A 27,408-nucleotide genomic window follows, 5' to 3' on the forward strand; every position below is an offset into this window, starting at 1 on the left:
GTGGAGTAATATTACCAAGAGATGGCAGACAAAGTTATCTGAATGTCAGTGTTTCAGAAGATCAGTTGTGTGCGTGATGGGGAAGCAGCTTATTTGGAGTTGGAGATGTGAAGAACCAGACAGAATGAGGCACCTGGAGTGTTTGTGACTTGGATAGGAAAGTGCAGTATTCAGGTATGTTAGAGCGTAGAGTTTATTTACATTCCATAGATCCTTCTTAGGACTCAATCAAAGGATGGAGAACAAGTCATTTTCTGCAATATACATAAACCTCAGGACTTCATTCAATATACATAAACTTCTGTATTTTCGACACAATAACAAGTACGTGTTTCACATATCAATGTACATAACCTGAGAATTTTAAATAGAAATACAAAAGTGACTTTACATATAGATTATAGATATACATAAAGTTTATGGATTTTCAGCAGAGATGAAAGCGTCTACAGAATAGTAAGAGTGAGTGAAGAGGTAATCTTTCAATGCAGGCTTGAATACCTTTATATCATAATTTAGACTTTTAATTGTTGGTGGAAGATTATTAAACAACTTGATACCTGTATAGTACACCCCTTTCTGATATTTAGTAAAGTTAGCATTTGGCACATAGAGGTCATGTTTACGTCTTGTATTTAAATTATGTACATCTGTATTTCTTTTAAGATTATCCAATATTTCCACCACAAATTATAGCAAGCAGAGTATGAATTTACTTGCAAGTGGAAGTATATTAAATTTACGAGACAATTTTCTACAATAAACCCTGCTCTTGACACCTTCCATTATTCTAATTATTTTCTTTTGCATGTAAAAAACTTTATTACTGTCTGTTGAATTCCCCCAAAAGATTAATCCATAAGACACCACAGAGTGGAAATAAGCAAAGTAAACTAGCTTTATAGTATCTGTTGTCATGGGTGGTATGACTGTTCTCATGGCAAGGCACGCAGAGCTTAATTTGGGAATAATAATATACTCAATGTGTTTCTTCCAATCTGAGGTATTGTGAACTCGTAAGCCAAGGAAACTTAAATATATAAGTGAACAAGCAGAAGGTATATTTCAGTATGAGATCTCTGAAACATTTTGTATATACAGTGAAACCTCTATCTATCGTTCCCGGAACTATCGTTTTCCCGGATGCATCGTCCGTTTTGTTCGGTCCCGAATACATCCCATATAAAATAATGTTACATTTTCCCGCTTCTATCGTTCCTCGAACTATCGTTTTATCGCATCGATCGTTCAAAAATCTTAGTCCCGGCCAACAATTTTCCCGCAATGATCGTTTCTGAGAAATTAAAATGCTGGGTTTTGAGATAAATTAATACCGAAAGACGCACAATGTTTTTGGAATACACAGTAGCGGTAACCTGTTATGTCGCCCAACCAGCACAGATCCTTTTGGAATGAGGGGTCAGCGGTGCAGGGGTGATAGTTGAAGTGAATGGCGGTGCTCATTGTCAGAAATTTTACGATTTTAATTAGGGTGCACTCATATTTCGTTCCAGCGATGCCAAATGGCATGTGCACTGTGAATTTCTTCACAAATGCTTTTATTACAAGTACAAAGGAAAGGCTGGCGGCACTTTTCATTCTTCTGGTTCATCTCGTTTCCAGTGGTTCAGTGTCTTCTACAGCTACGTTTCGTCGTGTTCGGCAGTAACAGTACTTCCATTCTTCCTGTTATTGTTCCAGTCTATACTTTTGTTGTTGTTCCCGTAAATATTTTGTTATTCCTCTTACTCCTGTTAATTATTTTGTTATTATTCCTGTACCATGTCTCGCCCACTAAAGCAAGTCAGAACTCTTCAAGAAAGATTAAAAATCATAGAAGAAGTGGAGAAGAATCCATTTGAAAAAAGAATCGACATTGCTAAACGCCTTGGATTAGCACCATCTACTTTAAATTCAATAGTTGCAAAGAAGAAAGAAATCCGAAAACAAACTGACAAGTGCGGTAATTCATGCAAAAAAAGGAAATCCGGAAGAAAATCAACTTTCAGTGAGCTAGAAAGTGTCCTCTTCACTTGGTACCAGCAATCGCGGGCCTCAGGAATTCCTGTTGATGGCAACATCTTGCGGGAAAAAGCCAAGACGATAGCCGCAAGACTGAATATTGAAAATTTTGCAGCGTCGAATGGCTGGATTAGTAGGTTTAAAGAACGACATGGTATGGTCTACAAGAAGTTAGCCGGCGAAAGTGCTGCTGTGGATGTGGAAATAACGGAGCTGTGGCTCGAGAGACTGCCAACACTGCTGGAGGGATATGAGCCGCGGGACATTTATAATGCGGATGAGACCGGACTTTTCTACAACGCCCTCCCGGATAGGACTCTGGCATTGAAAGGTGAATCTTGCCACGGGGGAATACGTGCAAAACACCGAATTACTGTTCTTCTGTGTGTTAACAGTGACGGTAGTGACAAACGGGTTCCGATTGTAGTTGGAAAATCACGAAAACCGCGTTGTTTCAAAAACATGAAAAAACTTCCGGTGAAATATCACGCCAACAAAAAGGCTTGGATGACAACAGACATCTTTACGGCGTTTTTAAGTTCTCTGGATGCCTCCATGGGCGCACAAGGCAGAAAGATTTTGCTGTTTGTTGATAATTGTGCCGCTCATCCGAAGGACACGACATTTCTACGAAATGTGAAAGTCGTGCAGTATCCAGCAAATTGCACGAGCGTCTTGCAACCGCTTGATTTGGGCTTCATAAAATCTTTCAAGCAGTTGTATAGAAAGCGCCTTGTGCAAACAGCTGTATGTGCAATGGATGCTGGGAAGGATGTCAACATGAAAATTGACGTGCTACAAGCAATTCATTTCACAGTGGCAGCTTGGCGGCATGTCTCCCAACCAACTGTTCTGAATTGTTTTCACAAAGGTGGCTACGGGTGTGAACTTCGCACAGAAGCAGACTCTAACGTCAGTGTGGATGAGCATGATGGCTTTCACGAAGACTGGAATAGATTTGGCGCCGTGAAAGACGTGGTTAAATTTGGTGACTACGCGGCAGTAGACAGCGAGCTTGCTACATGCGGAGTCGACACGATTGATAAGTTGTGTGACGATCGCGAAGGGGGTGGGAGCGGTGAGGAAGACGACGAATGCGAGCCCGAAGCTGTGCCGAGTTTTGCCGAAGCACACGCTGCATTGGCAAAAGTGAAGTCGTTCTTTTATGCCCATAATATTAGCGAACGTGACGAGGAAAACATTTTGAACGTGGAAAGTACTCTGTTTGGTCTAAAACGTAAAGTTTCGACAAACCAGTTGTCCATTAAAGACTTTTTTGGTAAAAAGAAGTAACTTTGAAAGAGAAACATTGTTTTTTTTTTAAATTTTTAATGCTTTCCCGCATCTATAGTTTTCCCGCATCTATCGTTTTTATTTCCCACCCCCGCCGAAAACGATGCATCGAGGTTTCACTGTATTTTCAGGTGTTATTTTATTCTGGATACATCAGCACCCCCATTAAAGATCTTGTTATGAATGTATACAGTGATGGAAAGTGGGGGTCATACCGACACCTGCCACTAGACAGCTGTGCCACTGTTACTGTGCCACATGCCTATGTCAGCATAATGACCCGAGGAGATTTCTCCAGCTTCAGGTGGCTGGAGGGAAATCTGGACCCTGACAGGTGCTGATCAACTCTTGTACACAGTAATGTGATTACTTTAAAGTTCCATTATAGTGATGAGGGACCAGAATAAATGTTCTTAAAATTTAATGCCAAGTGAGGTAAATGTTATCACTATCACTGTTAGCTTGCTTTACTTTCTTAAGAAAAAAATTAATAGTGTCATCACATTATTATGCTGTCTTTATATGTCCATTCCTAACACTTTTAAACTTTTGAATCAGGCAACTAATCTGACAAAATTCAATAATAATGTTATGTCAGTTGAGGCCACCCCAGTTTCCTATAATTAACAGTAACAACATGTTCAGAATGCAAAAATATGGGGTAGTAGCAGCTCCACTTGATATAGCATCCTGAAAGTATGTGTAGCAATAAATAGATCTTCAACAAATATGCTCCCTCTTGAAAACACTACATTTTTTATTTTAGTTTCCTAATTTGAGTAAATAATTTACTGTGTAGTTGAATTCCTGTATATTATTGACGCCTACTTCCCCGTTCTCTGTATTCTCTTCAACGTTCTCTGGGATTGCAGAAATTTTAAATGATACTCTTGCTTAGTTTCTACATCACTCAGTCTTTTGACCCCGAATTTCTCAATCCTGTATATCTTCCCCGCCTGTTTGCTATCATTAAATAATGGTCAGTGTCACAGTCCGCTCCCCTATACGATTTTTGTTTCCTCTGATCGATCAAAACGTGATCAATTAATTTATGGGTGATCCCATCAGGGGACATCCAAGTGTGCTTATGGATATAAAGATGTGAGAATGTTGTGCTATTGACAATCAGATTTTTGGATGTGGCAAAGTTCACTAATCTCACCTCAGTGTCATTACTAAATTCATGTAAACTCTCACTCCCTATAGTTGGTTTGAACATATCCTCCTGACCACTTTTGGCATTGAAGTCTCCTAGCAGAATCTTCATGTGATATCTACTAAACTGATCAAATACACACTAATTCTCCATCTTTACAGTATTTCCATTTTAAAAGTTATCTCTTTATCAGTAGTATGTAGGAACTGCGAAATCATACAGAATTATCTACGTTCAAATAACCATCTTTGAACCTTGTGTTTTTTTCTCAGTAGACCAGTGTCTTACTTTTAAACCATCAGTTTACTTGACAGACTTTGAATTGGATTCTATTTCATTGAAACCTGAAGGAATTCCATTGCTTAAAAACCACTTTTGTGGCACTGAGTTGATTTGTATTACTGCAGAATAATATCAGCTGATAGGTTAACAAGTCACGTGAATGTAGACAGTCAGATTTATGTTAACATGTGGAATGTTTCAGCATTCAGTTGGAACCAAATGAAGAACTGGTGCATATTTATTACTCTGCACTTAACTTTAAGGATGTGATGACAGCAACAGGAAGGCTGACTGAGAAACCTTCCAGGCATCGGGTGGATCTGGTGAGAACAGACGTGATATATGAAGTGCAGAATCTATACAGTGCTAAGAAAACTATTCTGCCTTTGACTGTGACTGCTCGTGTTGTTACACCGTGCACTCTTGTTTTAAAATAATATTTTAATTTAAGTGTTGAAGAACAGAAGACCCTGAAGACTGGGGTAATACTTTCTCTGAAACATAGGTAACCATTTACAAGGTTCCACAGCATCACAACCTAAAAACCACAGTTGACGTCATTGCTACAATAAGAATCTCAAATCTCATACATACTCTGCTTCCACATTGATATAGCCTGGTATTCTGTTTGTAGTCAACTAATTAATTAAACAACTGTATCGATGGTGATCTCCTGGAAAGTAACACCATGTGGACTTGTAGGTTGAAGCCCTGAAGGTGGAGGCAGTATGTGTTTCTGAAATGTTGATGTCTGCCTACAAGTCCATAAAGAATTCATCAACATTAATAATTTTACTGCTATGAGAACCTCAGTCTTAACTAAATAGTTAATTAATGAGCTGACCGTACTGTGAAGTGCTGTGCCCTTCACACACTGGTGTACTTTGTTTGGGGCAGTATGCACCTATTATAATCTTTGCTTTGGTGACGTACTTACATGTGTGATTGTTCAACTTCATGAACAAGAAGTATATCAGAGAGTAAATGAAAGTTAGGTTGTCGAATTAACTAACTTCATAGCGTTATAAGCTATCTTAAGAATTTGAAAACTGCTAATGTGGCCAAGAATTTACCCTGTATATAAGGAACCTTAAGGTTGGTTATTGTGTTCATAAGAACCACCCACTTTCACGTATTCTGATCCAGTTGGATAGCAACAAAAAAGGGCATGTAGGTTTAAATTTGTTAATTCTGAAGATGAATTATAGTTGATTACAAATACTAGGAAATTTCCCATCAAGAATGGCGAAAAAATCTAAAGTCATACTTAAAAACACATTTTCTTTATTCTTTTACAAATCAATGTATGAAAATTTAAATTTAATGTCTTTTAACAAAAAAAAAATCACTATGTATCTTTGCTTAACTAAGATTGTAGTATGATTTAATGTAGTACAGTCTTAAACATGATTTTATATCTAAGTTGTAACAACTGTGCCACACTGTGTACATGCACATAGTAGGACGCCCTTAACAACATATCCATGGCTATAATATTATCTCATAGAGCCCAAAATCTCTTAACAGGAAATGATCACCAACCAACCAATAGTAATTATTATGTAGTTAAATAATAGTCTACTGCTCATCAGTTCTCTTGTCAGCTTTCAAAATCTACGCTGTCCTCTGTGTCTATATGCTGGTTTCTCCATTCACTATTAAAGAACGTCCTGTGCCCTTGTGAGAAATTGCACAATCAACATGAAATTCTGAGGGACACACACACACACACGTATATATGTCTCCACGTCACATAATGTAATAGTTTGTTTTATATATTACATCACAGCTTTTTGTATTTCAGGAAAACTTGGAATTTGTTACTAAAGAATTTTTGTGTTGAAGGGCTAGAGTTCTATGGACGTGACCAGAATGGGCAACGAGTTATGGGCATGTTCACTTCTGTAGCTCTGGCATCGATGGTGCTGGCAGACCAGAACTTGCTGTGGAATGTGCCTGAGCACTGGACTCTTGAGGATGCAGCAACTGTGCCTGTAGCCTATGCAACAGTGAGTGATGAAGTTAAATAAATATTAGGACATTTACTCTTAAGCATTCAGAATCTTATATCAAAACTACAAAGTGGCTTCAATTAATGTTGAATTTATCTGACACATTTTTTAGTGTACACTATATCATTTCAGATTTGATAATAAGCCAAAGTTACAGGACACCTCTGGGCTCTCCATTTGAAATTTATGTCTCTGATTTCTGTTGTAATGTTATAGTCAGTTCTGTGCCTGCATATGTGTTTTGACTATTATTTCCAACTAAACTTCTGTATGTAATTTTTATTAGTTCCTGCATATACCACATATTTTGTCAATTCCATCTTTGTTACTTTATTCCTAACACATGGCCTTGTGTCTAACAGTGTGAATATGTTCAGGTAGCTTAAATAAAGAGCTCCATATATTCCAGATCTAGACAAAGGAAAACTATCCACATTATCTTTCTGTGGTTTCATTTATGACAAATTAAAAAAGTTGTTGTTTGAATAATGATAGGTAGAACAGTTATTGTTTCATTTCTTTATTCGCAGAAATTTGTTTCTCCCGTGCCATATGTAACTGCTGTATTTTTGGTGGAAATTGCTTCTACTAGCTTCTGTATTACTATTTTGTTGTCAAAGCAACATGCTTACTTTTGAATGTCTTTCTTGTAACAGACGACAAAATAAGATACGAAGGGTTTATTTGCACCGAAATAAATCTAAACTAAATATGAAAGGCTAACGTATGCTGAACCACAAAATTCTAAATTAAGTATGATGTCTAAAACAGTGCTATTTATTGATCTCTAAATTAAGTGCAGTATGAAATGTAACGTAACAACCTCTAATAAACTGTAGCTTAGAGTCTTCTTATTCTGCTGCTGATCACTAAGACAAATATCTTTCAGTTAAAGAATGCAACCTTGTTCAGTGGTAGTAGGCCAGCAAGGAAAGCAACACAGTAATAAAATATAGTCACAATCTGTCTACTGCAAGTTACTGTAAAACATCACTGATGCATATTACTGAAGAAGATATAATGGGCAACACTTAAATCGTTATGGATATCTGCTATCAGTAATTGAGGGTTTCTAAAAGTTCTACCATTAATCTGCAGGGTATATAAGTAGCACCTGCATAAATTAAATTCCACTTTATGTAGTACAGAGAATGTGCTGTAATTGAACAAATTAGTATAGATCAAGTTATTGACATAAATTGAAGTTCTTTTGTTTCTAATACATAATATTGACTACTTTCATATATTAATATGTATAACTGAAGTCAGATGGAATCCACTCAAAATTCAGTTTAATGTGTGTATCAACACACACTTTCCAATTGTTATTAACAGAATTATTATGTATTTTGTTATCTAAAAAGTATTTCCAGTCAGTGCAAATAATTGATAATTATTTAACAATGTATAAATTGTGAATTGTGTTTTTTTAATATCCATGGTTTATTATGTCTACTGTCATCTCACTAACTTATGGATCAATGGAACATATTAAAGCTGTATGATGTATGTATAACTATTTAACAAGTTTGAAAAAACAGATGTTTTTTTTTTTTTTTGTAAAGTTTTCCAGCCCATGTAAGTTTAAAAGAGATTCATCATGCCCCCAGGTCTACCAGTGATCTTGAGATCAAGAAACTGTAAATCTTAACATTCACACCTTGTATTTATCTTTATGACATGGTACTTGGGCAAGGGCCAGTCCCCTAAAGAAAATGAGATTTCAGGTATAAATGGCAGTGAGTATGGAGGTGGCTATCTTCAGGGTTGTTACGCTATGTACTCTGGTAGATTTCCACCAACGGTTCAGAAGTCATACTGTCTCCGTCAAAAGGGCGATTAACATTCATTGCCCTGATGACAGGCAGTATGACCTCTGAAATGTTGGTGGAAATCTATCAGACTACAGCGCGCAACAACCCAAAAGACAGCAATCTTCATCTTCTGAGTTCTTTTACTGTATAGGCTCATAAAAGTTGTGATCTTTCAGAGGTGGCTGGTGCCACCACCATCAGGAAACATGCACCTCCGAAACACCAGCAGACCTCTACGAAACTACACAGTGCAACAACCCAGAACAGAGCCACCTTTATACCTAAAGAGAATTTAACATAAAAATAAAAACTTATTGCTTTGCTTTATTGTGAACAGGCTTACTATGCACTTGAGATGATCGGTCACATGAAAAAGGGTGAGTCTGTGCTGGTCCACTTAGGGAGCGGGGGTGTAGGCCAGGCAGCCATCAACATCTGTCTGCACGCAGGTTGTACAGTGTTCACTACTGTTGGCACGCAGGAGAAACGGGCATTCATGAAGAAACAGTTTCCACAGGTATTTCAACAGCCTATTTCCTATCTCATGCACACATAGGGGAGATTTTCCGCCATGATAAATTGAATTATGTTACAGATTCTGAGTGTTATGTGTGAATTTCATTAAAAATCGAAGTTTCGATGTGAAACATACTGTCACAGAACTCAAATACTGCTCCCCATCCCCGCTCAGCTTTCTGCATTGCCTGCTTGTGGCAACATCATGACCAAACAGTTGCACATACACATAATCACCTTCTACATAAGCCTGTCAGTACCAAAAGATTTCTAGTCACAATGCAACAAATGAGTTCCCTTTCAAATAATGAAGTATGTTCTATGTCCTTATGTGCTCTCTTATGGAATTTCTCACATGACAGCGTTACTGTCTCAGCCATCTGCTGGAGGACTGAACATGTGTGCTATTTTCCTATTTATATTCTTTCCTCTCCTTTTTTTATTTTATTCTTTCTGATTGTGGGGCAGCTGTCAGTTTGTCCTGTTAGATTATGTTCCCATACCTCCACCAGGAACATTCATAATTTGTGTCTGGTTTCTTGGTTGTGAATTTTTGTTTTTGGCCTGGGTGGACTCTGGGGGTTCTCAGTGATGCATGACGTGGCAGCAGCTGTCATAAGTTCCAAATATCTAATCTGAATTTTTGGTGTTTAGTATGGGGGGAAATTTGGGCCTCAACATGAGAAGATTGTGGGACATTTTGGTTTTCTCTGTGTTGGGCAAAATACTGTTTTTCTTTGTACATATGAGAGATGATCAAGAATGTCTAGGACCAAAGAACTGAGTACTGGTTCTGTGGCTAGAATCATAAATTCTGTTTTTACCATAATTAATATTCTCATTCATGCATTGAGATAGTACAGGATCCATGCCTTTGACCCAGGCACAGTACACTGTTTGAAATAGTCTGGAATGTTTTTAACTTACCACATATGTTATAGGGATTTGCATTGGTATGATGTTGAGACTGTTCAGCAAGGAGAATCTGTTACATCACTGTTAAAGAAAGTGCAGAACTTTTTGTCTAGACCTGCAAGTTATAAATGGATGTATGTTCCTTATAGAATACATAATATTCGTTACTGTCCAGAATGTAAATTCAGAAATGGAAATTTTTCTTCCTCCAGGTTTCCCTATTTATAACACTGGTTAGACTACAGTGACAGAAAATGAAAAGTAAAATAATATGCTTTTAAGACATGCAATCATAACAGGTATTGAAAGGACTTGACCTTGAAGGTAAGATTCCTAGAGTGTTTTCACAATGGATGTGTAAAGTCATCTTATGCTCCCTTTTGAGAATGTTTTGTAATTTGAAGGTAGTTCTCTTGCTTTTAATGCATACAAATTGTCAAACATGTGTGCATATAATCTTCTTTTCCAGTTGACAGACCGCAATATTGGCAGCTCTCGAGAAACCTCTTTTGAGCAACTCATCATGTCAGAGACAAATGGTAGAGGTGTGGACCTTGTTTTCAACTCCCTCACTGAGGAAATGCTGCAGGCCTCTGTACACTGTCTTGCCCATCGAGGACGGTTCCTTGAGATTGGAACATTTAATCTTTAGAAGAACAACACTATTGGTATTGTAAAAATTTTACTGATTTCACATGGATTCATTATAGCTTATGCATTTGTTAAGTACTCTAAAACAATTGGTAATGATTTACTCTTTACTGTACTTGAAGCTACTGATATAAAAATGCTTAAAATAGTTGTTCTCTATTCGTTACACTTCTCATGTCATAATAAAGTGTTATTCCGCTCTCTTAATGTCTGTTGATAACTGCACACTCTTGCCATGTTGAACAATCATTGCTTAGTCCTTACATGAGACACTTGAACTTGGCAGTCCTATTCATGTTCAGGGAACTTGTAATCCTTGAAGAAGCTACAGTAAATCCCCACCTCGTAACATCAGCCTTCAGAATGTTTTGTTACACTCCAAACACTGGCCAAAGTTGCTTGAACATCAGGTGAGGTAGACAGGTTACACGTGCTGGAGGCCATGAATCGCATCACCAAGGGAGGAGGGGTGTAATGCTCATGATACAAAACATAATATAAAAATGTTTCCATATTCCTTCATTGCAATGTTTGTTAAAAGGCCAAGGATTAGTGCCACTACATGCTTCATTAAGCCATTAGTGTACTGAGTTCAGTCACAGCCAGAGAAGATCATGTAAACATGTGCGTCACAGAAGAAACTTTTGTTTCCTTCTTCCATGACATAACACTGTAATCTTTTGAACTGCCCTCAGTTCACTGTTGACAAGTTGCCATGAAGACCACAGCAAAAGACACAGAAATGTAATTCTGATTACATTGCTTATAGTAGAGTTATTAGTGTCACAGCACCGCCACGGTGGTCTAGCGGTTAGAACGCTGGCCTTGTAATCCTGGGGTTCCAGGTTTGATTCCCGGCGGTGCTCAGATTTACAACTTGTGTTGGGCAAGGCCGTGGTCTAGGCACCACGGAGTTTTCCTCCGGGGGCTTCCGTGGCATCCCAACAATTACTCCACTTTCATCATCATCATCTCGCAAAAGGGGGTCACAGCAGGGGTGTTAAATGTCGCGGTCCCGATCGAACCCATGTATTGATGGGTCGTGAATCCTGCTAACCACCAATGCGAAAAAAAAAGTGTCACAGCAAAGAGTGGTATTGCCAGTTGACATGTGAATCATCCAAAGAAATGTTATAGTTGGGCAGGAGAAAATGACAGTTCGTTTCTGCATCATGGCATAAGAAATCATATGGTAAAGTTTCTTGACTCATAAAAATTTGAAAGGAGTAAGATGCTCAGCTTGTTACTGCTTGGTTTGTGCAGAGCAAAGGAGAAGCAGAATTCAAGGCACTATTTATTTTGTAGTTACACATGCACACTGCTCATATTGTGCATACATTTTGGTAATTACTGTGAAAAGTAATACCATAAGTAATTTCATACTTATCTTAACGTACTTTCCCTGCCCACAACATTTTAAAGGTCGCAAACCATAAAAGGTTTGAAATTCCAGTCATTGCAGAAAGCTATGGAACAATATTGTAGGCTATTAGGAATTGCTTATTACGGCAAAGATGCTAGTAAAAGGAACTATAGTTTGCTGGTCTTTGTGACATAAATTATCTGTGAGTGAATCCAACATGTAGGCATGGAGGTGTTCCTAAAGAGGACAAGCTTCCATGGAGTCATGTTATCCAAAGTGGTCTCTGGATCCATTGAGTTTAAGAATAAGGTGCATGACTGTGTATCTGAAGGCATAGCGACAGGGGTAATATGACCACTATCCAGGACTGTTCTTTCAGACACTGAAGTGGAACAAGCTTTCAGGTACAGTTGTCATGATGGAGATGATGGAAGAACTTCAGAGAATATTGTGTAATTTCCTCTCTGTAGCAATTTTTAGAAAAAATTGATATCAAGTATCAAAAGCAGTTACATTAATTGGCTTATTCTGTTCATTGATTCTCTGTGACTGCTTATTCCTATATGTTTTCTTCCTTGCACATTCATTAAAATTGTTTCTTTTGCTGAAACTTCAAGATAGTAATCCCTTCTTCTTAAGTTGCTGTCTGTAAGTCATTTTCTAATTTTGCTGTGATTGCTTGATCATCAATGTTATTTCTATTTCTTATTATTAATATTATAACAGATTTTATTAGTCTCATAGTTTTTTAAAGTTATGTGACAACAGTAGATTCAGTTGTACTATTATTATGTTGGACGTTGTCACTTGTCTGATATTTATTTGTTATACATAATGTTCTGGAACTTGGCTTTACCCCACCTTCAGGAGACTGACTAGCTGTCGATCCACTGATAGAATCCTTTATGTTTGTTTTTTATTTTTATTTTTAAAATTAAACATTAATTATCTAGTGGTTGACATACTAACCTGGTATTCAGAAGGTCTGCGTTCCATCCCTAATCATCACAACTACCAACCTTAAAATGGAAAATTAGTAAAAATCTTCCTGCATACTGGTAACCTATTAGCTGAATATGAGAGCAGAGCCAACTTTGGAAACATACCTCAGAAAACAAATAAAGTGCAATTAATGTCTTTAACATTTATAAGCTATGCATCATGTTAAGTACATTCTGACTGGAAATGTGTCATAATAGCACAATGCTAAATTACCATTTGTTTTCAGCCACGGTATAGCAGGTATGACACTGCAGTCTTGTTCACTGCCCGGTACAGAATTTGGTTGTTCTTCCCCGCTGAAAGTTATTTATAATTATTAACCCTATGAAGGTTATTGTTATTAAGTTGAGAAGAATGAGATGGGCGGGGCATGTAGTGTGCATGGATGGGGCAAGAAGAAGGTTGATAGTTAAATTTTATTAGCCTAGTTCAGAAGTTCCTAAAAATAGCATTATAAAGGTATATATGATTCAAGATTTTATTAGTGTTTATAACTTTCATTAAAACACTCCTTTGAACTAGTGGGTATTTTGTAAGTGCTTTTAAGTCATCAGCTATAGTGAAATCTTTATTGTCCATTAAAGCCAGAATTGGATTTTGTTTAGTGGAATTATGTATTTAGACAAAAAAGTGCTTAACACAGCTGTTTATGAATTCATTGCATTTCAGAGATAACAGAACTATTTTTGAGCTATTGATTTTGGTCTTCTAGTTTGTGGCATTATGTATTCTTGTAGATGGAGGCACTATGTTTCTATGAAATGTTGGTAATTACATACAAGTCTACACATGATGCTAAAATCAATATCTTCACTGCTGTGACAACTTCAAACCTTACATGCTATTAACATATGTATTCATTTATGCATGTAGAATAGTCCTACTCCAGTAATAAATTTGTATTTTAGTCCAGACTAAAATTCAATTAAGAATGTGGTTGTATAGTCCTCAGTGGACAGTACAGAATACAACTTTACTACTAATCACATCTTGCTTAATACATGGTTCTCATTTTGTATTTGGACCACATAATGCAATGCTTCTGATGACAACATACCTTTTAAGATGTGGGCCAGTGGCTACTCTTTTATCAGTGACTCAAATGTGTAGGCTGAGTGCAGGTTAGTACTCAAGATGGTACACAGTAACAGATAATTAAAAAAATCCCTGGTGTTGATATTCCTGCAAGATCTGCCATTCATTGTTTTATTAATAAATTTAAAACTCTGGGTTCAGTACTTGTTAAGAAAATGAAAAGAATGCATCATATATTGACTGAAGAAAAACTTGATGATACTGAATATTTCTGTCTTCTGGGTTGTTGCGCTGTGTAGACTGGTCGATGTTAACCAACGTTTCAGAGGTCATACTGCTTCCGTCATCAGAGAGTATGACCTCTGAAACGTTGGTTAACATCGACCAGTCTACACAGCGCAACAACCCAGAAGACAGAAATCTTCATACTCACCGCCCTGATGATGGAGGCAGTATGACCTCTGAAACGTTGGTTAACATCGACCAGTCTACACAGCGCAACAACCCAGAAGACAGAAATCTTCATACTCACCGCTGTGAAAACCTCAAATCTTATATTGATGATGCTGGTGTAAGATTGGAGCATTAACTAATAAAATCACTGGAAGAACTAGCTCAGCGAGCCAACATTTCAGTCGTATCAGCAACAAATTACAAAATTACTGAAACTTTTTCTGTAAAAAATAACATGTGCATTCACTGCCAAGGATATATTTTTGTAACTGGTTTATCCGATCAGTGAATGAAGGTACACTTGACTCACAATTATTCTTTTTTTGATGAAATCTGATTTCATTTAAATTGATGTGTGAACATGCATAATAACCAATACTGATCCTTGCAAAACCCTAGAATTCTTTGTGAAGTGCCACTTCATTTTCTGAAAGTTGGTGTTTATGTGGAATTAGTGAAAGCTGAATAATTGGCACTGTTTTCTTATTAATACACTTAACCAAGAAAGGCATATTATATTAATTGACATTGAACAGGTTTTCCCAGAATTAACAGAGGAAGAGAGGATTCAACAATAGTGTACACAGCCAGTAACTCCATAGCTGCAATAAATGATGTGCTTGGTGCTAGAGTTGTAAGCAAAGGCTTGTGGCAGCTCATTCTTCAGACCTCATGCCATGTAATTTTTATATGTGGGGTAGTTTGAAAGATAAAATGTATAAAAGTAATCCTCAAACATTGTGTGAACTTTACAAAATATTTGGGAAGAAATATCCTGGATTTTCTGATCAGAGCTGCAACATGCCCATCAAAACATGTTCTCATGCTGCAATGCATGTTTATGATCACAAGGGGAACATTTTCAACAACTTGTCTGAACTAGTAAGTTTATCTCAGAGTTTATTTTGTCCTCTTATAATGCATTACCAATGGCCCAGTTTGTGGGACGAAAGCCAGAGCTATTCAGAGCATGGCAGTGTGTTAGACAGTCTGAAAAAAATATCAGACGTGTACTAATCTGAGTGGAAAAGAATTGTATATGTTATGTCTTTATACAAGGTTATGTGTTAAAAAAAACAGTTGATAAAACTGAACTAGTAGAATGCATTTGTTTCTAACTTATTACTGCAGTGAACATTTCATATTACAATGGATTTGAGGATAATAACCATAAGAAACTAAATTAGACCTTATGGAAATACATGTAAAAAATATAAATATTTGTGTTATACTCTGCATTCGCAACTGCCATTAAAATACCAATATTTAATACATGTACACTGGCTCTGGGGCCCACCCAGCCTCCTCTACAATGGGTACCGGGGTCCTTTCCCGGGGGTAAAGCCGGCCGGGGCGTGATGCTGACCACTCACCCCCCATCTAGTGCCGAGGTCAAGGAAGAGAGGAGCTATACCTCCACTCACCCCAAACGCCTACATGGCGTATAGTGGGACAAACTTTACTTTTTTTACACTGGTAGATACAAAATGTGTCACTGGGCATTATGTGCTTAAGAAATAAAAAGTCTACCGCTTTCTTATTTTGTAGACATGAAAGAAAAATTCTTGAGTTTAGAACAGAAGTGAAATAAATAAATCACAAAGCAAGTTTAGGCATATTTCATGTGTGCAGAAACTGAAAAAAAAAACTGAAAATTGTTTGTACAGAAGAAGCTTAAATAATACAGAATTATTTTCCTGCAGAGTGGAACCCAGTGTTACTCCAGTAACATACATTCATCAGCCAGCAGTGCAAGCATCTGTGAGTCCAAATGTGTACAACAACTCTCAGCAATACAACCCTATTCAGTATGAGCCATACTACAATGTTTATGATGAAGATGTGGAGATCTACAGAGATGTTGGTAAGTGGACAGATACTTATGAAATGTGATATTTGGAATTTCAAACCTTGTAATGACATCATGTTATGACATGAACAATTTTCATCCCTGTTTCAAAAGAAAGCAGCAGATTTTCATGAGCACATTATTTTTATTGTTCAGAAACTATAAGTTGTTAAAATGGAAAGGAATACAGCATGTTGTAGAATTTGAAGTTCTCATGGTGGTGAATCTGAAGATGGCTGTCATCAGGGTTGTTGTGCCATGTAGTCTAATGATGGACGCAGCAAGGATCTCTGAAACATCTGTAAACGTCTGCCAGACTATACAGCACAACAACCCAGAAGACGGCCGTCTTTGTTACAGCATGTTGTCTGTGCACTAGGTCTGTGTTCTATAAACGCTTTTTCCACTGTGGTACACTACAAAATTTTACCTCATGATGGAAAGATATAAAACTATTCATATAAACCCTCGCTTTATAATGATTTAGGCTTAAGAAACAAAACATTAGCACATGCTGAATAAAACCATTGATGTGTGTGTGTGTGTGTGTATTATGAATTATAATTACAGAAGTTAAGACATTGCCTTTTACTAACTATAAGAAGTTAATATACAATTTCTTTTAAAAATTTGTGGCACACCTGTAACCTTGTGGCAGCACATCAGTGTGCCATGGCATACCAGTTGAGGAACACTGCACTAGGTGACACATGTTAATACCACCAAAGGCATAAATATTTCTGTCTTCTACTGAGGTTTTGAAAGGTTAAAAATCTTCTAGAAAAGATGATTTCAGTATTACAACATAAACTGTAGCCAGTATCAGAGTGAGTGTTTTTTTACAGTAATGTATGTTTCTTGGTCATAAAATGCAAGGCCAAATTATTTAATAAAGTTATGTTTTCAGAATGAACACTAAAATCACAATATTAATTCAAATATAAACTAGAAAATCATATTGCCATAGTATAATATGGTGAATGTCAACAAATTGTTAAAACTGTATCTTCTTCACAAATCTACAATGGCAGTCAAAAATTTGGAATTCCACTCCCACCCAGTTGACATTTTACTGTTTTTCACACATAATTATGACCTAAATCTGGTTGCATTAATTAAAGATTTTGGATTCCAGTTTCTTGACAGTAAGCCTACATAAAAGAAAATATTGAAGTGGAATGAATAATAGTTCCCAAAACCTTATAGTAAAGTCTTGAAACATGGATTAATGGCCACAATGAACTTGACATTTCAGATATCCGTATAGAGTGTGTGTGTGTGTGTGGCCCTTGTTATTTTGTAATAACAATTCTGAATTAATGAGCACATTGGCTGAGCCATTTCCGGGATCCATATTGTTTTTAGCAAGTGCCACATATATTATATAATTTTATTTTATGGCATTATTATTATTATTATTATTATTATAATCTTAAAATATATATGCAACTATAGTAAGAGAAAAGAATCCTAACTGTTGAATGAAGAAGCCAGCAGTAAAATTACTTTATTTTGCTGAGAAAGTACAATGGTAAACAACAATACAGTTATGCAAAGAAGTTCTGGGAAGAACATATTATTCTTCTTTTCTTCAAATGCTGAAGTCATTATACGATATCCACAAAATTAATCACATATAACTTTAAAACTCTGTAAAATAAACATATTTTATACAAAATCTATAGGTCACTTTATTATCTGTCTCCACAACAAATTTCGCATACCTAGCAGCAATTGTTAACTATTTACTACTATCAGAAAGCGAGCTAATATAGACATCTTATAGCTACTGTGTTGGTTCACATTCTACAAAATATTACTTCAGCAAATAGGCATGCTTCTGCATACAATTTCAGAAATCCATTGAAGCAGCATTAGTTTCTTCCTCACATCAGAGTATTTTATGGCTACCATGTTGGACTTGCTGCTGGTAGGAAATTAAAGTTATATAAAAGGGTTTGCTTTGAATGGAATAATATCCATACCAACTCCCCATAAATTAGTCACTTGATTTAAAAGTTATTAAGGGGCACAGAAACATACGCATATATTTTTATGAAAGGAGCAGACAAAAACAGCTAATTGCCTAATGCATAGACAGATAAATAAATTTTAAAAAATATATAAGAAATTCACACATGTGTGGCATCTACATGTATTAGACCCTAGGTGGTCTCCAGGCCTTATAGTTCAACTAGCCTATATGAAATTACAATAATCCTATTTCTTGCCACATGGATTAAAATAATTTGCAGAAAATTGGTTATATGTCATTTGCAACAGACTACAGCCAATTTCCCAGCAACCAGGGAGGCAAACAAACTAACACAAACAACCACCTCAAGCACCACTACAAGTTACTCAGAGGAATGTAGCCTATGCACAGCCGAACTATAACAGTCAGCAGGATGTGTATGTGCAGAATACCAATCCACAAGAATATAATGAAAACTACAATACAGCGGTGAGTGGAAAATAATGTCTGATTTCAGGTTCTCATGCTGGATGTCAGTGTTAATCATTTGGGTTATAACACCATGTTGATTTGTAGGCAGATACAAATATTTTGGAAGCTTATTATATTTCCCACATATGTGTAACTTCACAAACACATCTTCATCCACACTACAGATAAACGAACCAGATTATTGTTTGTGCAGATTTGCCACACATCAAAATTTTCTTCACGCAGTGTAAATCCGACATTTATACAGTTTGTTAAAAATAATAATATCCAAGAAAGTGATGTGGGTTAAAACTATGCTATACAGAACCTTTTATAAAACGTTTTGATATGTCATTGTTGGTCTTCTGATTTGTGACATGTGGACCTGAAGGTAGATACCAACTTTTAATAGAAACATACTGTCTCCATCTTCAGGGCTTAAATCTTCACCACCATGAGAACTGCATAAATGATTTTATATAAGAATAAAATATTATGTTGTCTGCCTTCAGAAAAGAAGAAGTTGTACACCTTATACAAGTTCATACACCCATTCTATTTTACTGCTGGACAACATGTTTCAAACTCATTTCTCATCTTCTGATACTTTACTCATTCTTTATATTTTGAAGCATGATAAATGCATAAATGTTGCTTCATTTAAAGTTAGAATTCTAGACATTAATGTCACATAGAACCTAACAATTAAAAATGTAATGACTTTTCAACCTACCAGGTGCTCTTTAACCAAATATTGATGTGTAGCAATAATAGTGAACAGTTGAAAATTGCCTGAAGATAGCATTGTAGCATTAAATGATGCCATATATAATGGTTATTGAGCGTTTTAATATTATGTTTCTTTTAGACTGAAATTATAATACTTTTACTATAGCTTATGGTTTATTTTTATTTTTCTGCATACTAAAGACTGATGAAGGACAATACAACCAGCAGTCTGGAGCCCATCAACCTAACAAGTCACCATCCCGGTGAGTGTTTTAAGCTCTGTATTATCTGCATGTCCAAGGAGAATCCATATATAATGTTCATTTTTGTTTTCATATTGTAACATCATGAATATTTATGATTACAAATATTCAGATAAAATTACCACTGCTGTTAAAACTTTTAACACTAAATAATATGTAGAGACCAAAATTAGGTTGAGATTAAGTCTAGTTTATTAGAATACATAATATCAATTTAAAAATTCCATCTACACAAATATACACAAAGTGATAATAATATAAAGAATTTCAGAAGCACCCTACATAAAAAATTATCTAATATTAATAGTACAGTTTTGACATGACATGAAACTCATAGAGTTTATTTATGATGTGCTCACATAAATATAGTAACAAAGTTACATCAGTGGTAGTAAAAGCAAAATGTGTAATACCATTCCGTCAGTTGTGCAAAGAAAGTTTCACACAGCTTGTGGAAAGCAATTCCTTAGTACATTTATCAGTGGTATGGACCACAGATGAACAAAAGTATGAAAGTTTACTGAGAGAAGTTGCTTATGTTAAGTCAAAGGCAGAGGTCATCCAAGTTCAGGAAAAACTGTTGTGGAATATGTGAGGCAAACATTTATTTTCATTAAAAGGAAATCAATGAGACAGCCAGACATGCCAGTTCAAAGCTGAAAGTGTTGCAAAGAATAGTCTATATTATTTATAATGGGTGATTAAAGATGGATCCTCTAAGACAACAGTTATTCCAGGTGTTTGCAATGGATGACAAAACACAACATTATCAATTATGTTGCCACATGCTGCAGCAGATGGTGAATAATTAACGGATAGAGAATTCAATTGTAGATCATTCAGGAATGAGGCTACATTCACCTCTGTGGCTGTGTGAATTTGCAGAGTGTGATCATAGATATAAAGAATTGCAAATCCATGTACCTCTCTAAAAACCATCTCAAGTATATCTAAGGATTTTTGTGCATTATCAGAGAAAGAGGTCAAAGAAGTGTGATAGAAACTGTTTACTTGGAAACGTTCCAATAACGGCAATTTCTACAGTTCTGAATATAATTCTAACAACATGGTGGAGCTTTGCACCATTACCTGAATTATATGTCTCACTGTATGAACAACAATTAGGAAGTGGGATGGGACGTGGGAATCTGGTTGCATAACCACAATAATTGTGAAATTTTTAAATCAGTGAACATTTGTTTGTGCTTTTTCATGACAGATCATGTATGTCATTCAATCCTCATTTCCAGCTACAGTATGAAAATTAGAACAAAAATTCATAGATACTGTATAGAAAATAGAAGGTGATACCCTAATTAAATTGTTAAAGGAACTTTTTACTGATTGGATGTGTGTCAAAACACAAACCATTTTGAAACAGTTGGAACTACTGTAATGAATTAAAAAGATTAATCATACATCTTCCATCATGTAACAAGTCATTTGTATGCTAAATTTTTTAATATCTGTAATGTTTGGTTGCTTATGAGAAAATATGACACTGGGATACTGTAATGAGAAATTTGGAAGTTACGGTATTGTGTCCTCTTACTCAGTCATTACTTTACAAGCTCATAATCATGGTAGATGCTATGATTTATTTTGCATCCCTCTCCTCCATCATCACATGTCTGGTTGGATTTATAAAGCAATAGTGCTCATCTATTGAATTGCAGGTGTTTGAGAATAGAGTGTTGAGGAGAATATTTGGACCTAGGATGGGGTCTGGAGAAAACTACATAATGAACTTAAAAATTTGTACACGTCTCCCAGTATTGTCAGGGTGATTAAGTCAAGAAGAATGAGAAGGGTAGGTCATATAGCATGCATGGATGGGATAAGAGGTGTGCACCAGGTATTGGTTGAGAAGCCTGAGGGGAAGAGACCGCTGGGGAGACCTAGACGTAGATGGGAGGATAATCTAAGGCGGGATCTATGGGAGATAGGAGTTGAGGGAGAATGGATTTTGTTGGCCCAGGAAAGGGACTGGTGGAGGGCTTTGGTTAATTCGTTGATGAACATTCGGGTTCAGTAAGACATCTAGTTGTTTAGTTAGTTAGTTAGTTCATCTATTGAAGGAGTATGTCACATTGGATTAAAAAAATGATATCAGACAACAAAATGAGATCCTTCATTGCAGCAAATCAAGGAGTCTCCAGTAGACAGCAGAGTCCTCCATGGCCGTGAAAATGTTAAATTTGTGTAACTTTAAGGGTTCTGTATACTGTAAGAATTGGATGACATTATTTTAAAGCTTCCTTTTTAAGTATTTGTTTTTGTTTGTTTACTTATTTATGTTTTTACATAGTATATAGCATGAAAATGGCTGACTTCTAAGTTGTAGTGCCATGTAGTCTGGTAGTAGTTTATCAGCATTTCAGAGGTATTTTCTGCCTCCATCATCAGGGTGATGGGTCATGGAACCAGTCACCCTGGAGGCAGCAAGGACCTCTGAAACATCTGTAAACTTCTACCAGACTACACGGTGCTACAACCCAGAAGGTAGCCATCTTTATATTCACTACCATGAGAATTTCGAATCCTCTTTAGTATATGTCATATTTTCAATCTAATAAAATATAATATTATGCAATATATTAGTTTAAAAAAATTAGTAGGAAATACATCTGCAAATATCATATTGGTAGCTAGTTAATATATCTCACTTAAATTGGTCTTACTTCATGCTTAAAACTAACATTCCATAAAGTACAAGATGCATTCCAGCAATAGAACTCCAGAAGGATACATCATGTTTTGTTTCATAAGAACTACAAAGGACATCCACAGATTAAATTATGTGCATTCAATTATAAGGAGTCAGTTGGTCATCCGTTTATCAGCTATATGCCACCTAGTCTCACAGAATTTTCTGTAATGTGTGCTGCATCATTCTCCTGCAAATATGTGTAATTTACTTTATTCAATTTATCTAAAGAGATATTTTAAGATACTGCATTATTCTGAACTGTATTCAGAAAACCACGTAAGTAATAAAAGAATTTGAAATTTAAGGTTTTCATGGTGGTGAATAGAAGTGTTTTTCTAAAATGATGTCACAACCCAGAAGACAACTGTCATAACCAAAGAATTTGTTACATCATGCATTTCTGTGCAGTGAGTCATGAAAGAATCATCTATGTTTTTCTTTTATTAAAGACATAAAATCAAAGGTTGCTACTGGTCTTCCGTGAGATCAGGTAAGAAAGCTGGAAAGTCTGATTTGGGACACGTTATGAAAGTAAAAATTAATTTCTGCTGTAAAAATAAATGGGAACATTTGGAAAACCGGAAGCTTTTGATTGAAATTCTGTATATCTAAATCAAGTGTACTCTCTTTTATCTTCCCTCAGTGATTCTCATTCCTACAAGAGCCCTTAAAGATGAATATTACATTGTTTATTAACATTAATGTGATCAAATTGGATTATCATCTGGGAACGATTTTCTCATATACAGCAATAACAGGAAAGTGTTGAATTTTTCTCCACAATAACCAATTACAACTTCAACAATCATTCCTCCTACCACCACCACCATAATAGCACGAAGTACCACAGCACAATCAGGTACTGATATCACCACCACCACCTCCAACATCATCACTACTACCACAGTAGCTCCTGAAAGGTATTGCTCAGAAATATGAGCAAGTAAAAATTTATTTAAAGTTCAGCAAATTAAGGATATTCCAAACATTAAACAAATAGTTATATCCTTTGTGAGAACAGTGGTGTTAAGTTCCATAAGAATCAGCAGAAGCTTCTGTTATCTTACTATTTATGGACTTCTTCTCATTTAATATTTTTACTTATCATAGAATGAAATGACAGATTTGGCAACATTTTTGTTTCAATTTAAAACAGTCCCTCTGCTGAGGAAGGTTGCTTTAGTATTGTTCTGTCTCCATAAAATACAAATATGATACATGAGATTGTAGCTGCATTATATCTACAGTGCTTTCAACCATCAGCACTGTAAAAACATGGTTGCTATTAATTCTTATACCTTCAGGAAGGCAACAAGGCAACCTGCATTCATTATAGTTTAGTACATCCATGCAGAAGTCCAATGCATGTATGGCCAGCTCAAGCCAGTTGAAGAGTTCTCTTCATGAAGATGCCAATGAATAACAAATAGGTATAATGTAAGGTTTAAGGATTATGAGAAAAGTAAGGTTAGGTTCTTTGTTTTCATGCTAGCTTGCTCACTTTTCTCTCAATCTGCTCTAATCAAGGCATGTACTATGAAATATATAATATATAAGTGTTACAATGAAGTCTCCTCAGACAATCAGCTGTGTGAGCATTGAGTTCATATACAGTGTTTCAGAGACTGTCTCTGGCTTCATCAGTAGTGACAAGGCCTATAGGTCAACTGTGGACATGATTGCATGCTGTATTGGTATTTATAGATTTTAGCTAGTGAGAATTATATATACATACATAGGGGATTTATGATTTTTTTAGATTTCACTTTTAGTTGTAAAAATGTTATATAAATGTACTTTTAAAATAGCTATTAATGCTCCATCACTCAATAAAAGACATCACACCCAAATAAAGTCTGACGGCCATTATTAGATGAACAAAGCAATGTTTGTGGCCTAAAATGTAATTTGTTCCATGAATAAGTTACCATTCTTGGCTAATAACACATCAAAAATGATTACAGCAAATACTGTATATAACTACAAACAATTTAGTAACAGGCATAGTTCACTTTAGAACTAAATTCTAGATTCACATGGTGGAAAGCGCCATGATTCTCATCACTGCAGTTTATATCCTGCTGCTGTCCATTCCATATTTAATACTACATTAAGTATTTGGAAATAGTATTATTCTTTCCTTCTGTTTCTCTGTTTTGTGGCCTATACTAACATCCAGTTCTTATCCTTAGGTTTTGTCAGCTGCAGTTCAGTGTATAACTATGGCTTCCAGGAATGAGCTGTGTCAAATATTGTAAGTTTTAAAATGTTTTGGAAAATAATGCAGTTGTAATCTTTAGGGTAGTGTGTATTCAGGGTTTTCAGTAGCCTTATACAGAGCAGGCATTAGGTGGCAAGTGGGATGTGAAAGAGAGAACAGAAATCAGGACCTATGTTCCCTGCATGACCAGAGAAGAAATTGATATAACCAACTTAACTATGGAGGTGTGTGCAGATTAAGCACAGTCTGGCTTTACCATTTCCCCCCAAAACATCTACATAACCACCTCTCTCACTAAACAACAACTGAGTCCTCCCACCTGATCTACCCATATACTCAACAAAAACTTTTTTCTTAACCTATTCTCATAACCACGTGATCACTAAAACATTTTTCTGTAACTTCTTCTCCAAACCACTTGGCAATACATGTCATCACTCCTTTCCCAATCAAATGGTCACCAAAATTTCTTTCATCTCTTTTTTTCCCTAATAATGAAGTTTCTAGAACTTTTTCTCTCATGTCTCTCAGCTACATGGTCAACAGAACTGATCAACAGAATTTCTTTCATCACCTTATCTCCATACCATGTGACACAGAACAACTTTTTTCATCACCTATTTTCTTCGGTCACATACTTGTTACCAATTTGATAGCAGCCTACTAGTCTGCTCTACCAGTCAGGTCATTCAGAGACCACTCACCAAGTGCCCGCTCTGTACACAGCTTCCTAAAACATGCAATACACATTTACCCTGAAGAAGGAAAGTGCAAATGTTTGCCAAAATATTTGTAAATCTATATACTTAGAGATGGGGCTCATCCTTGAAAGCTGAAATTTTAAAATGACAGCTAGGTTTAACATGTAGCCTTGCAACTATAAAGGTATTTTATTGAATTTCTCACATACTGTTTGGATTAGAAAAGAAAATTATTGTATCAAAGCCTGTACTTTGTATCTAAAACAGTTTTTAGTGTTAACTAATTATAAAAAACAAACTTAAAAGTTTATTTAAGTCTTCAAGTGAAATGGGATACCTTATCAAAGGCATTCATTTATCCTTATTTTATAATGAGAATTCACAACATAAATTTTCATTAAAATCTATCTATTTATCAAGAGCAAAATTGGTCCACATTCAGGAACTGACACATGAGAAGGATCTCTATTCAATACTTTTTTATCTTCACATAAAGAATCCTCAACAATTTATTATTTAAAAGTTGAAATTTAGCTTAGAGCTTATTAAATCTATGATGAGGAAAGGTTAGCTTGACACTCATTGGTTACTGAGTGATGAGGCATTACATAGCAGTATAATTCTGGGTCATGGCTATAGAATCTATTTTCTCATGTATCCCTCTGCAGACAACAGACGAGGCTCAGGGTGAATACTACAGCCACCTTGAGCAACAACAAGCACAAAGCTGTGTTAGCTGCTATAGCCACTTCGTCACCTGAAGATCAGGCTACACCAATACGGACAACTTGCTTGATGTTCATACCAAGTTACATGAAAATTTATCACTTGGTTGAAAATCTATTTAGGCAGACAGAGACATGGACATGATACTAAGAGAATATTAGTGTGAAAAGGCTCGTTGAAATTACTTTTTTATTATTGTTATCCCATGCTGTCTTTCTTATTCTCTTTTAAATATTCCATACCTTTTTCTCCTTCCAAAACATTCCATTACAGAAAAATTATGAAATTAAACTGTAATTTGTGCTACGCTTACTATATTTTCTTCAAGGTCTACATCCATTTAAATAGAGTGAAGAAAAGCGTGAATGCTTGGAACTGTTTAATATGGTACAGATTATTATATACAGAATGCCCCTGAACAGGTTGTCCATAGCTTAACTATGTGCTCTTGGAGATAATTTGAGCCAAGAAGTTCAAATAAACGTGGGTCTGATCTGCAATGAGTTGCTGTGACCGTCATAATTAGGGTATATTGTAATCACAACCTCAGATTTCAAATTCAGTTTCTTACAAAACTCTTTCCAATCTTGAGTAGGTTCTTGTATTTCCAGGCTACTAGAGAGTGTGGGTTTATGTAACTGGTCCTGTGTTGAAGAATTGTACTACCTGTTCACATATACTTGATTCATCAGGTTGCTGTCATTGATTTTTGCATTGGTTTTTAATTGTTTCATATCTAGACATTTTAGCCTGTTAAAATGTTATCTATTACAGACAGTTCATGAATGGTTTTTATGGATCTTGTAGTGAGAATCCTACACGTTCTTTGATAGGTTAGGGGAAACCTTATCCTGTTGAACTATCCAAGTAATTTGGTTTTTCTACATTTATGGTTTTGGGTTTCTGGGTTATCCCCCATATTATTCAAAACCCTATTGGTATCCAAATAGATGTATTTGGGTATTGTTTTTCTTTAGGTCCAAGATGAGTTCTGTGACTAATTGAACTACGTAAACTTAAAAACCCATCACCTTTCTAATAATATTTGGATGCGTTATAAATGTTATACTATTTATTAATTATATAATAATTTTAATTAAAAAATAAACATGTAGGTATGTGACGTGGGACAGTGTTGCCACTTACAGGTGGCTTGGGAGGCTTTGGTCTGGAGCTGGCTGACTGGCTTGTGTTACGAGGCGCTCGTAAACTGGTGCTGACATCTCGTAAAGGTATCAAGACTGGTTAC

The 27,408-nt window shown here is 36.0% G+C and overlaps 1 pseudogene across 1 annotated transcript; it reads left to right on the plus strand.

Moving 5' to 3' along the window:
- The first annotated feature begins 39 nt into the window (after positions 1 to 39).
- LOC147870912 (fatty acid synthase-like) lies at positions 40 to 27,379 on the plus strand (annotated as a pseudogene). The gene is made up of 8 exons (XR_015533018.1): positions 40 to 174; positions 3,447 to 3,649; positions 4,956 to 5,076; positions 6,583 to 6,762; positions 8,917 to 9,096; positions 10,480 to 10,678; positions 12,248 to 12,428; positions 27,308 to 27,379. The product of XR_015533018.1 is annotated as a fatty acid synthase-like (transcript).
- The last annotated feature ends 29 nt before the right edge of the window (positions 27,380 to 27,408 follow it).

This window comes from Zootermopsis nevadensis, unplaced genomic scaffold, assembly GCF_977971745.1.
Source record: "Zootermopsis nevadensis isolate Lab colony 2312 unplaced genomic scaffold, Znev_1.0 Znev_ptg000083l, whole genome shotgun sequence".
NCBI lineage: Eukaryota > Metazoa > Arthropoda > Insecta > Blattodea > Termopsidae > Zootermopsis > Zootermopsis nevadensis.